The following is an 11521-nucleotide window of genomic DNA, read 5'->3' as shown; positions in this document are numbered from 1 at the left end:
GGATAGATAGAAGTTGAACTTGCATTTCAAGTCTATGCTAGGGGTATCATATAGACTAATGAACCATATTGTAAGTGCATATACACCATCTCCAAGGATGTACTCTCGAATGCGAAAAGCGCCATCAAAAAAATTAAAATTTTGGAGGGATATGGAAACTACTCAAGACCTATGCAAGGTTTATTACCAATAAGATGATTGGGGGATGATTGGAGGTATCATTGTTGATGATTGCTACCTATTTTTTGTTCACATAATAGGATGCACATATAAATTTGGGATATTCTACCTTCCTAGCTACATATTTGGTGTTTGATGGACATTGGAACTTTGCAAGTACATGCAAAATTGGTGCATCATTTTATTTACCACCCCCTCATGGAGAGGTCTTGAGTCAACAAGGTGGAAGCAACATCATTTTCTTTGAGGTTACACATGAGGCGATGGAGATCAAGGGAGGAGGCAGAGGACGATGTAGAGGAAATGGAGGTAGTGGGCATGATAAAGGAAAAGGGAGAGGGCATGTTGGTGATACTAGAGCTTCTACTATGCTTCTTAATTCTCTCCTAGAAGCCAATGATATATTATTCACATCTCTTGTGATGCAAAAATCTGGAAGTACCTTGCAAGCTTCAAAACAACACTGCTGCAAATCGAGATCCTTTAAAGTACCTTGTAGATTTGAGTACAACACCTAATTTTCTCTAGGAAACCACATATACATTCTTCACATCTCTTCTAATGCAAAAATTTGGAAGTACCTTGCAAGCATAAAACAACACCACTGCAATTCGAGACCTTCAAATTACCTTGCAGATTTTAATACAACACCATCTTCAGGAGCTATTGCATATGAAGGTAAATTGGCAGTGCAAGGAAAACAGATACCAAGAATATGGATAACATTTGCTTAAACCACCAACTGAGCTCATGGTACCTTTCTCTCTTTTCATGGGGCACTCGAAGTTGTGAGATCCATGGTACCTTTCTCTCTTCTCATTGGGGTCTTCAAGAGCCAATGAGATCCAAAACGGCGACGATAAAAACTTGCAACCAAATAATGGTTTATATAATGTTTTATGCTTTATTGCTTATATATATCCACTATCCTTCGGTTTGGATATGAACACTGACATGCTCGCCAGACTTCTCCTCACTACCACACACCCATCCCAGGTAAGGGCTATGATAGACTCCTTGGTCTCTCAAGGGACCTTGGAGTTCAAGACTTTATCAATCCCTCATCGATTGAGATTCCCTACTACTGGCTCTCCTATGGTCCCTGTACCCCAAGCTTGCTTAAGAAGACAAAATATTGAGTGCTACACCTTGAGTTACCTCTGAACCTCCCTTCATTGCTCCAATCAGCTTACCTGAGGATGCCGCGAATTCCTATATCTACTATACACAGCTTCAAAATATTGGAAAAATGTCCCTTATAATCTCCACATTTTTGCATAATCCATAGGTTAAATTGTGCTGCAGGATGAATGGAATAAAACCAAACAATTCAACTTTGTCAACATCTCTTTTCCTAGGACATGTGTGGTTGAGCCATTTTTCCTAGAAGAAGTGCACGATCATCGTTTCATTACTTGTGGCTTCTCCACCATCCAATATAAATTTGATATCCCTAATACTTTCTATTGAGCTCAAGGTGCATGGATTAGCGACAATGTACACTCCCTTGCAATTCAGCTTCTACATACTCTAAATAGGATTCATGCATCTTCAACGTTTATCATGAATCTGCATTCTAGCCTTTAGTACATTTAGAAAATGCACTAATGACCGATAGCAAAAATGGTGAAAAGGGAAATGGGATTCCAAGTCAAAGACACTATTTGATTTAGATGTGAGTCGGGGGAAGTCTAGGAATGGATGTTTACAAACATAGAGAATGGTGGATGAGGTGAATGCATCTGTCAGGAGCTCGAGAGCCTATAATTTTTTATGCCAAGAAACACAAAGAATATCACTCTAAGAACCAAGGACAATGTTCTTGGCTCTTGACAATAGACTCGGTTTACGATGTTAATTTGGATGCATAGCACATACATGGCTTGGCAGATGATGGAAATTTGCATGCCTCATGGAGGGACTGAGAGCGCAAGGAGAAGTCTATTCATTGCTCTCCATGCGGCACCTTTTATTTTAAGAATATACAGATAGAGATGTTAAACATATTTCTTTTTTTTAAATGCCCATCTATTTTTTATTAAAAAACATAAACAATTTCTTACATGAAGAATACAATGTTCTTTCTTATTTTCTAGATAAACAACTCATTTAATATGCAGATAATCAAAATTAATACATAGGAAAATATAAATTCTTTCTAATTTTCAAGATAAAGAACTCATTTCCTATATAGGAATTGTAGAAAGTACTTCATTCTCCTTATAGGAACTTACATTTCCTAGATAGCAATATACATGGGCTATATAGGAAATGCAATTCCCTACACAACAAACTTGAAATCCACTTCATTCTCCATATAGGAACTCACATTTCCTAGATAGCAATATACGTGGGCTATATAGGAAACACAGTTCCCTACATAGCAAACTTGAAATCCACTTCATTCTCCATATAGGAACATAGATTCCCTAGATAGGACTATATAGGTTATCAAATTCCCTATATAAGAAAGTAAAAATCGGCTTCATTCTCTATATAAGAACTTGCATTTCCTAGATAACTATATGGGAAATAAAATTCTCTATAAAGAGGATAAAATGAGTAATTCTATCTAGTAAAAATGCATTAATTTCCTAGTTTGTTAAGAGTTCACTATATAGAGATTGGTCAAAAGTTCCTTGTGACCCCAAGCCCAATCTACAAGCCTCTATTTCCAAAGCAAGAAGTCCCAGTTGTAAGTTGGGCGATCAAGCAGCCAACCCTAGTGCAACCCAAGCGCATCTAGGCAATCAGAAGAGATCTAACAAAAAGTTATTGGAGTGCACAGTGTAGCATACTCTTTTCTCTCTCTTTGGAGGGAAAGTGGTAATGGTGTATATGCTAAACATTCTAGGAAAGTCTTTTTGTCGTAGTATAGAGTATAGACTTCCTTGCAAACGATTAGATTTCTCATTTATGCCACCCTTCACCTTCCAAATTGGCGAGCTAAAAAGCTGCTTTACTCTCTTGCTTTCATGGGTGTAGCCCCCCCCAAGACGTGAACAGTCACCAAATTGATGATTCCCAACATGCAATGCTCATTGCCCTTCTTTCCCCATTCCGATAACAATCCTTCTTCGTCGTTTTCTTCCAGAACATAATAGTGTTAGCATTGCTTTCTGGCAATAAGGCCATATAGTGCCTAGTGCAATTCGTGGACCAGCAATTGTAGGTGCACATTTTCTTTGACAAAGCATTCTGCAAACTTGTGAATCAAACTTGCGTCAAAATCTGTGGCCATGGTTCCACTAAGGTTTCTATGACGAGTAGGGGCTAGAGCTAGTTATTAGTTAAATTTAAGGAGGTTAGATCAAATAAGGTATCTTTCGTAAAGGACCGACAAGAGAGATCACTGCAACCGAAAAGAGAGATCAACAAGGCAAGGATTATTGATGCTATCATAGAGCTCCAGGGAGAGAGAGTAAAGGAAAGGCAAGGACTTAAATTAATTGTATGAAAAATAAAGAATATGTTATTGTAAGACCGGGAAGAGAGATCAGCTAGTCGTATGAAAAACAAAGAATGTGTTCTTGTAGGAACGTTCAAGCCAACGATTTCAAAGGAGAGCGATTAGAATTTACACAACAGCAAAGGACAACAAGAGCAATCAGGACATACACACATGATAGCAATGAACACGAATGAGAGAGAAGCAAACTTGAACTATCAAATGTGGCGAAGCAACAATAAACAACGGTGATCAATGAAACCAACCAAAAGGCTGCCTTGCTTTTAAAAGGGTTAGCACATTGTATTTTGTTTTTGGAGGAACCAAAAAGTCGCGTTGTTTTTAGAAGGATTGGCACGTTGTTTTTGGAGGTGTTTTCTTGGACGATCTAATGGCTTACATCTAGCCATGTGGCTGCATAGGATTTCAAAACTGCAAAGAACCACCTTCTAGTGCTAGCCAAGTAAAAAGGAAAATATTTCCAAAGCCTTTCATAGGATGAAAGTTTAGTGGTCGCTATGCCATCAAGGAAAATCGGAGCTTGTTTACCTTTGTTTCAAGAATATTTGAATTATAAATGAGCATGCATGATTGAAACTTGGGTGAAATTGATGCAAATCTCTCCAAGCTTAACAAAATTAAAAGTTAGCTAAAAAGGAGTTACCTAATCTTGAGAAAAGATATAATACAAGAGAATCCTAAGGGAAAAACACGAAAATTTTAGAACAAGCAAATTTAATAATCTCAAAGGTGAAGGAAGACATTTTTAAAGAAGTAACTCTATAATATGTTATGACTCTTGGAAAGGCTTTGTGTAAGGAAACACCTCACAAGAAGGGTTATGTCACGTGTGTTGAGGGAGAGGAGAGACGTAGAGAAAGGGAACAATGAAGTTTGCAAGATAAAATCACTCTCATACAGCTTACAATGCCACTAAGGTCTTGATTTCATTCTACAAAAACACAAATGTCAGTCAACTAGCTGCAAATGCTAGGACACATCCTTCTAAGGTGCTTAGCTTGAGTAGCAAGAACTGCTACGTATCGTAGCAAGGGGTCTCCATGAGTTTGATCTAATTGTTCGTCGAATTCGGGAAGATGCGCTTACCCTGAAGAAGAGAACGATAGCGTCCCAAAGCACTGAGAGGAAAATTCTGCGCGTAATAATGGTACTTGAGGTAGAAATGGCAGGGAAAGCCTCTACCCGTGAAGGATTTCTCATGCCAAGATCCATCTACTCGTTGAGTGTTCAGAAGATAGTTGATTCCACTCTCTATGGATTCTACCTCGAACTTGCCCAGAGCTTCTCCAGCAGCCAGAGGACCCTGGACTGCCCATGCAGTCTCTGATGCGGTGCTGGCATCCCCCTGACCTTTCAGCGATGGATCCTTATAGCTGTCACAGCTTTCGACCCATCCTCCATCAGCTGCTTTGTTTTTTCTCTGCGACTCCACCAGCTACCTCGCTCCTCGCGAGATCTGCTCCTCGTGGGTGCTGGGTGCCATCATTGAGAGCGCGATCAAAACTCCACTGGTACCGTAGATGTAGTTCGCACCCCACTGTCTGAACAGCCGCCTTCCTTCTCTTGCTCGTTACGCAGAAAGGCAAGGCCGCGGCTCACTGTCATGGGAGAGTGGACGAAGCTATCGTTTCGCTGAGCCTTAAGCATGCCCGTCATCTCTATCACCCTGGCGGTGACGTCGGACGTGTTGGGGTCGATCATCGCCTTTAGGTCACCGTAAGGAGTTGCATTTAGCCAATTCTGATTGTTGTCTTTGTCGAATGCTCCCCAACCTCCCGCTTTGCATTGCATGCTATTTATCCATTCCACCGCCCGTCCTATAGCCTCTTGCTTCAGGGCCTCGTTGGGGAGCTTTATGGCGCTGAGAGCCATCACCACGACGGCGGTGTCGTCTACGTCTGGATACCAGCGGTTTTGAAATTTAAAAGCCCAACCTCCAGGCCTGCCATCCTTATTTTTGACGGCCCAATCGCCCTCCTGCAAGATCTGTTTCTGCAAAAGCCAGTTTCCAGCTCGTTGAAGTGCTGGAAGATCGGGCGGAAGGCCTGAATCCACCAGAGAACGCATGACCAAGGCAGTATCCCAGACGGGAGAGATGCAGGATTGCACCCAGTACTCATCTTCCGTCTCTAGAGAAAAGGCTCGAAGCGCTTCAAGACCACGGTGAACGATAGGGTCTGAAACGCTATAACCTAGCGTGATCTAGGACCACAGAGAATAGATCATAGCTGGGAATATTCCAGCCGAGTCACCCGTCTCTTCTTGTCGTTTGATCACCCATTTCTCTGCTGCTTTCAGTGCTGTCTGCCGGAAGGGCACCACCTTCAAGTTCTCCGCCAGCTTGAAAGCAGAATCGATAACGATGAAGGCATCCGTCCAGTCACGCCGAAAAGATGGTCGAAGCTTGGCGTGCTTCCTTCCCTCCACATATAACTCGTCAAGAGAGATTGCTGGATTGATCGAGAAGATGGGCTTCCGGTCGAAAACAATCATTAGAGGTACCGTGCCCAACTAGACATTTCGTAGATGGTCGTGAGGAACTAGTTGGGCAGAAGCATCACCCACATAGGAAGGGAAGGGATACCACGCCAATCAAAGCAACCGATCAACGCAAGGTGCAGCTGAGTGAAGACGCGCACTTTGCTGATGCCTCCACGTTGGAGGATGAAACCACGGGCTCGCTCAAGGGCTGGATCGGATGCAGGAACATTCATCAGACGAAGCGCTAAGTAAGCCTCTATGGTGACGCTCAACTCGCCACCATCTCCGAAGTATACTTCCCATCCACCATTGCCGCGCTGCCTTTCTCAGATGTATTTCTCCACCTTCTTCAATGGATACAAGTCGTCTATACGCAGCACCTTGTAGAGGAGGACCCCTTCAGCTGTGATGGCGACGTTGCTCTCCAGCTCTACCCACCAGTATCCGTCGGGGTACTGCATGGAGAGAAGAAATTCTTGGCTCCGCTTGATAGCTGCGTCCAAGGAAAGTACAGCAGGACTTCCGACTTCTGGGATCGGCTCCGGCTTGAAGGACAGATCCTGATTGTAGGGACGCATTGTGCTCAAGAGGTTCAGAGAGACAGAGAGCTCAGCTGAATGTGATTTGAGGTTTAACAATGACAGAGCCTGCACGTTAATAAAGAGGTTGTAGCCAGTATCTACGCTAATTAGCAGAGCTAACATTCATTTATTTCGGAGCAAGACGATAGTTATTGGTCGCCGTATCTAGTCGACATGGCATTCAAGGCAGGCATGTGTGACATTCCTCGATACGCGCCTCGGGAAGCTTCATAGCGCAGTCTAAGAGCGCATTCCCGCGATGGCCAATTTGAGCGGTGTTGCCACTGAATGCCACCGCCTTGCATATTCCCCGATCGAAGATCCTCCACGCCATGCCAGGATCTGGCACCTCAACACCCCGCTAGAGACAAAACTTTTGCTTCTCGAGGCGGACATCAGCCCTCAAATTTGAAGGGTGCCTTAGCCTTTCATTTTGAAGGGTAAAATCTTTCAAGCACTTCTTAAAAGGGTGAAAAAATACATTTCCCTTCTTTTGAAACTCAATTTTTTTTTCACACTTCCTTCTTTGAAGGACAAAAAGAGAACTACTTTTCTTTTGCATGGTAATATGTTTATCACCCTTCACAACATTAAACTAAAAAGTCCAAAAAAGCACCATCATGTGAAAATAAGTCCAAGAGTGAACTAATAAATTTCAACATTAAACAAATAAGTCCAAAAACACCATCATGTGAAAATAAATACATCATGTATATAAAAAGTTTGATGTACAAAGAGTCATGATGCACAAAATTGGTTATAATGTAAACAAAAGGTCATATAAAAACCATGCAAAAGTACTATACTAGGTTGCAATAAAGGCATTCCTTTCTTCATAGTGCCTTACCTAGAACTTGGGGATTTCAACATTAAACAAATAAGTCCAGAAAATCACCATCATGTGAAAATAAATACATCATGTATATAAAAAGTTTGATGTACAAAGAGTCTGATGTACAAAATTGGTTATAATATAGATAAAAGGTCATATTAAGACCATACCAAAGTGGTATACTAGGCTGCAATAAAGGCATTCCTTTCTTCATGGTGCCTCAGCTAGAACTTGAGGACGCCTTGCCTTCATATCTTTCCAAACATCAAAGATTAAGTTCCAATCCACTTCTTGTACCTGCTGAGGAGCTGAAAGTGAAACAAACATCAACATATCCAAAGTCTTTAATGACAAACAAGACCGATCATTACTTTTAATTCTGTTTTGCTTGGAGAAACCTCTCTCACAGCAAGCAGAGCTTGCTGGTAATACCTGCCATAACTTTTTGAGTGTAGGAAACATTTGTGACCACTCAATTTCTGAGCTACATTGCTCCCATGCATCCAACAACCCCTTTGAAGGATATGCCTCAGCAATACTAAGAACAAATCGCTGCAACTCACCTTCACAATGCTTGGATTGGATAAGTGGTGTATTCCCATTTCCAAACCTGATACAAAGTTGATCAAGATATTGCTTGACAGTGTGTCCCCGAATATCAAGATCTTTGGGATAGTTTTTTGGCGAAAACAGTTTGGCTGCATTCACTACAAGGCATAGGCCATTTTTCGACGGAAATACCGACGCTTTTTACATTAAATTTTTTTTTTCACGAGCGCAAACGTCGCTATAAAAGTCGCTAAAAGCGTCGAAAAAGGAGCGTCGCTATATAGCGACGCTGTTAATCGTCGCTATATAGCGACGATGCAAACGTCGCTATATAGCGACGATGCAAATGTCGCTATATAGCGACACTGTTAATTGTCGCTATATAGCGACACTGGTAAACGTCGCTATATAGCGACGATTAACAGAAGTAAAAAAAAAAGGGTTAGTGGGGCTAAACAGGGCTTCCTTTTGGCCCTGTTTAGCCCCACTAATCCTTTTTTTTTTTTTGTAATTACAAAAGAAAGTTTTTTATAACAAAATTTCCCTTGCTTGCAGGGTGATACAAAATTGTTCTTATGAAATGATGAGTAACAAATGCATATACATGTCGGACATATACAACAGTGTTTGTAACAAAATTACCTTGTCGAAAGGGCGATACAAAATTGCTCAAACGAGCAGATATACAAAATGCTACTACCACTACTCATCCGAATCCGAATCATCTTCGTCTTGTTGGCCTGTTCCTTGGTCCTCGACACCTGCGTCTTCTCCCTCGTCCTCGCCACCTGCGTCCGATCCTTGCCCCTGTTGATCGCTCGCCTCCGATGATGGGACGCTTCAACTTTGACCTTAAGAGTGAACCATATAAATCGAAAATTAGATTGGAACTTAAATTAAAAAGTGAGATTACAAGTAGGAGTAAACTTATACCGTGCGAGCAGCCACCTCAGCCCAATCGACTGTCGCTCCCATTGCCTCTTGCTCAATGAACCACGGCTTTGTTCCTATCCGAAATGCGCGCCGCGTCTCTGCATCCGTAGGAAGACGACCCATCGCAGCTTGCTATGGATCCAATTTACGAGAGTTAGAGTTAGCTAAAGTGCATGTAATATGTAAGTAAAACAAATAGAACAATACATTAAATGGGAAGAAGTAGACTTACCACGGTTGCCTCGAACGCATACCATCCGCCTATACCAAAGTGCGAAGTACCTACGACGTCCAGCCATCTCTTCGCAGCCCTCCTCTGACCCTCGAACATTTCGGGATGGTCCCTATGTTGCTTCTTGAAGTACTTATAATCAGCTTTGTCTGCCTAGCTGGGTTTAGCCAACCCCTTTGTAATGGAAGTACGCAAGGTTGATCTACGATGCTTTAGGACCAAACCCATGCGCTCTCGCATATAATCGTCATTAAACTCCACATTTAGCGGATTAGGGTATCTTTGTTTTAACTCATCGATCACCGCCTGCTTCTTTTGGGCATCTTGATACCGCCAATCGGTATTTATGCCGCTCTTGAAGTGATGACTCATCAACCTCCTCATGGCGGCCATCACTGCTTTGCCCTTTTTATCTTCTATTATCTCTCCGGCAGATGTGATTTGATAGGAGAGATCCCCTGATGAGTAAGGGGGACTGACGGTAGCAGAGTCTGAAGGAGTGGAAGCTGCGCGAGCGCTTCCGGAGCGAGGAGTAGCAGTGGGAGTAGGAGAGGGAAAGGGACCTGACTGATACTGTGTCTCCGGACCAAGTGGAGACCTAAAGGAGCGTGAGTGTGCTGACTCGTCTACATCTCCCGAGTCAGCACAACATGAGCCGCCCGTCCTACTCTTCCTTCCCTTGCGAGAGGCATGCGCAGGTGATGATCCCGCGGTCGAAGGGGCGCAAGGGGATGGCTGGGCAGTACGTCCACCCGTCGGTTAGGGGAAGGAATTGCGGAGGTCCTTTGAGAGAGGAGAGAGAAGAATCTTGTTGCCTCCTCATCGCTCATCTGCGCTACAAACTCGTCGGGACTCCCGAGAAAGCCATGCGTGGCTAGCAAAGGAGTTCCCCGAGGGGTAGTCGCAGTGCTACGTGGAAGAGGGGTCGGCAGGGGTAGTCGTAGTGCTAGGTCTGAGAGGAGTCGGACCAGGGGTAGACCTCGGGATAGTCGCCTGAGAGGAATCAAAGTCCTCTGGAGCATATAGATCGTGAGCTCTCCTCCTGCGAGGCTGTCCGTACTCGTCGGATGAGCGACGTGATCCCATGTCTAACATAGACACAAACACGAAAACAGAAAACAAAAAAACAAACATAAGCATTCTCATAGGCATAGGCATAGGCAAGAAGAAAGAAGAGGGAAAGGAAAGAGGGAAAGAAGATGGAAAGGAAAGAAAAGAATGAGAATGAGGAAATAGAGAATGAGAGAAGGGGGAAATAGAGAAGGGGAAAGAGATGAGGGGGAAATGAGAGCTTATGCGAAAATAGAGAAGGAGAGAAGGGGGAAATGAGAGAAGGGGGAAATAGAGTGGGAAATAGAGAATGAGCTTATGCGGAAATAGAGAATGAGCTTATGCTTCTCTCATTCTCTATTTCCGCATAAGCTCACGCATAAGCATGAGCTTATGCGGAAACTTGAGCATAAGCTCATGCTCATGCAGGAGCATAAGCATAAGCTTATGCTTATGCTTAAGCATAAGCATAAGCATAAGCTCATGCGGAAGCTCATGCGGAAAAAGAGAAGGAGCTTATGCGGAAATAGAGAATGAGTTTCCGCATAAGCTTCTCTCATTCTCTATTTCCGCATAAGCTCATGCATAAGCATGAGCTTATACGGAAACTTAAGCATAAGCATAAGCATGAGCTTGAGCTTATGCTTAAGTTTCCGTATAAGCTCATGCTTATGCATGAGCTTATGCGGCATAAGCATAAGCTCATGCGGAAAAAGAGAAGGAGCTTATGCGGAAATAGAGAATGAGTTTCCGCATAAGCTTCTCTCATTCTCTATTTCCGCTTATGCTTATGCTTATGCTCATGCGGAAAAAGAGAAGGAGCTTATGCGGAAATAGAGAATGAGAGAAGCATAAGCATGAGCATATGCTTCTCTCATTCTCTATTTCCGCATGAGCATGAGCTTATGCGAATGAGAGAAGGGGGAAATAGAGAAGGGGGAATGAGAGAAGGGGGAAATAGAGAAGGGGGAAAGAGAGAAGGGGGAAACTTATGCATAAGCTCATGCTCATGCATGAGCATAAGCATGAGCTTATGCGGAAACTTAAGCATAAGCTCATGCTCATGTATGCGCATAAGCATGAGCTTATGCTTAAGCATAAGCATAAGCATAAGCTCATGCTTATGCTCATGCGGAAAAAAAGAAGGAGCTTATGCGGAAAAAGAGAAGGAGCTTATGCGGAAACCTAAGCATAAGCTCATGCTCATGCATGAG

The 11521-nt window shown here is 42.9% G+C and overlaps 1 pseudogene; it reads right to left on the bottom strand.

The window, feature by feature from the left end:
• Positions 1-4700: 4700 nt before the first annotated feature.
• Positions 4701-6708, bottom strand: LOC147889051 (dammaradiene synthase pseudogene; annotated as a pseudogene).
• Positions 6709-11521: the final 4813 nt, after the last annotated feature.

Source organism: Dipteris shenzhenensis, chromosome 21 (genome assembly GCF_047967505.1).
Source record: "Dipteris shenzhenensis isolate YYH24624 ecotype China chromosome 21, Dip_SZ_1.0, whole genome shotgun sequence".
In the NCBI taxonomy this organism is placed as follows: domain Eukaryota; kingdom Viridiplantae; phylum Streptophyta; class Polypodiopsida; order Gleicheniales; family Dipteridaceae; genus Dipteris; species Dipteris shenzhenensis.
Note: the sequence above shows the minus strand (reverse complement) of the source record. Positions and strands in the feature narration are given on the sequence as shown.